A 2233-nucleotide genomic window follows, 5' to 3' on the forward strand; every position below is an offset into this window, starting at 1 on the left:
TACCATCTTGTCGCTACTTTTAAAAAATGTGAATGAGGGAGAGAGAGAGAGAGAGAGAGAGAGAGAGAGAGAGAGAGAGAGAGAGAGAGAGAGAGAGAGATCTAAGCTGAGCCAATAGAAGCGTAAGAGGACATCAAGAATGGCAGCCCTGGGATTTTCTTTTTCTGTATGTTTCTCAAGGCAACATCTGGAGCTGCAATCAAAGATGGAGAAGCGAGGGCTGCTGAGCTCTCGTGGCTGCAGGCGGTCCAAGCTGAGAGGCCTTGGTGGAATTGCGTTTCTGTTTGGGTTCCGTGCTCTGGCCTTGGTGCCTGTGCGTGGGGCAGAGTTGGCTGCGATCCTCTTCCTCCCTCATCCCCGCTCCTCAGCCTCTGCGCTGCCTTCTCTCAGGTCTCTCCTCTCCTCGTTTGCTGCTCCTCTGGGCTCCTCTTCTGCTCTGCTCCCTGACGTCATGTCGGGGTTCTTGGGGTGCATCCTCGCTTTCTGTCCACCTAAGCGAGTGAATCCGTCCTGCAGCTTGGAATCCCACGCCACTGCTGATGCCGTTTCAGCTTTATCCTGGCCTCTCCTCAATTTCAGACCTGTGAACCCAACATGGACTTGAGTTCCCCGTGAGGTCTACACTGCGCTTCTCAGCTTTCCTGTGTCTGCACTCTTGGTTTCTGCCCTGCTTCCCCACTCAGCCCTGCCCCTGGGCACGGGCAGCGTGAGGCCTCCGTTCCCTTAGACCCATCTCTTTCCCAGGCCTGCAGCACGCCCACTTTGTCCTCTCCCACTCCAGCCCCTGGTCGCTGCCTCACTTCCCTGTAGCAGAGCTGTGAAAGCCCTGTGAGTCTCACTTGACTCTGCTCCCCCCCAGTGGTCTGCCTTCCTTTCTGGAGCCCTGGCTGCCCTGATCTGCGACCTGCCTTCCTGCAGGGACGGGTGTCAGGGCTGTGTGAGCCCTAATGCAGGCCCCGTGATGCTTCTGTGCCCAGTTTGCAGACATGTGCAATGTTAGGCAGCACCTTCATGTCCTGCCTTCCCTCCCTGTCCTGACGCCTGGTTAGTGCTCTCCTGGACCTGTGGGTGCAGTGGGGGTGGGGGGTGGCACGCTTTCCACTTGCCTTCTCTGCCAGGAGGGCCCAATCCTCATGGCCATCCTAATCCACCCGTTAATGGAGCCCAAGCCGGCTCAGACCTCCCTTCAGCAGCTGGCTAATCCCTGCTGCTGGAATCCCCAACTGAGGTCCCCTCTGCTCCCTGGCACCAGAGAGCCCAATCAGGCCTCAGGCAGGAGTGGTGGACAAGGGGCTTCTGGCCAGGGCCCCTCCCCCTGGCACGGAGGCACAGGAAGCCATTCCAGACAGCCCCAGACCTCTGCTTCAGACTCCGAGCCAGGGACATCGGGATCGTATGTCAGGGCCCAGCAACAGATGCCAGACCCCAGAAGCGGCAGAAGCTGGGGTCTCCAGCCTCCACCAAGGGCAGTGTGGACCGGTGGTTCTGTGCCACTCTGGGTGGCTGTGTGACCTGGGGCAAACTGAGTCACCCCTCAGGTCTCCATTTCACATCTGTGCAGAAATGGAGCTGCTGGAAGCTTGTATCTGGCAGCGGTGCTTGTGGCTGCCGAGGCCGGGGTCTGCACTGCCTGCCCAGTCTTGCTCTGACTGCACTCGCAGGCCACTCAGGCTCTACCCTGTCACCTCATCCACTGGCCTGCTGCACGCTGTGTCAGAAGGAAGCTGCAAAGACCAGACACCAACCTGTCCAAGGGCTGGGAGGACCCGAGAGGGGCCAGGAAGAGAGACTTACAGAGTTAGAGGCCGGAGGGACAAAGCCAGGTAGGAGACAGCAAACCAGAGCAGGGGCGGGGGAATCAAAGACTTGCAGCTAGAATAACACAGAGAAGGCGTCAGAGGGACAGGATCTGGGTCAGACACAGCCTAGCTCCAACCAACGGGAGCCGGCCTGGAGTGTGCGAGAGTTCGAGGGCGGGCAGCTGAGGTCAGGAGGGGTCCCCGCCCCACCCTCGGGCGCCCCACCCCTCTCAGCCCTTAAATCCTCAGCTCGGGACTCTCTGTGCCCCAGATCTGTCCCCAACCCGCGGGGCTCGTGCAGGTGAGCGCTATCGGGAGCGAAGCGGCGGGGCCCGGGAAGGAGGCTGGAACTTCCCCGCGCGCCTTGCTCACCCTCCGCAGGATCCTCGAGGACACCGCGGAGGACGCCCCGGAGGACGCCCGGGCCGGCGGAA

General features: G+C 60.5%; 1 protein-coding gene across 1 annotated transcript in view; it reads left to right on the plus strand.

The window, feature by feature from the left end:
• Grm6 (glutamate metabotropic receptor 6) overlaps positions 1 to 2233 on the plus strand; it is a 25079-nt gene that overhangs the window by 13175 nt on the left and 9671 nt on the right. The window lies entirely within an intron of this gene.

The sequence above is a fragment of the Octodon degus genome, unplaced genomic scaffold (genome assembly GCF_000260255.1).
Source record: "Octodon degus isolate 3935 unplaced genomic scaffold, OctDeg1.0 scaffold00029, whole genome shotgun sequence".
Taxonomy (NCBI): Eukaryota; Metazoa; Chordata; class Mammalia; order Rodentia; family Octodontidae; genus Octodon; species Octodon degus.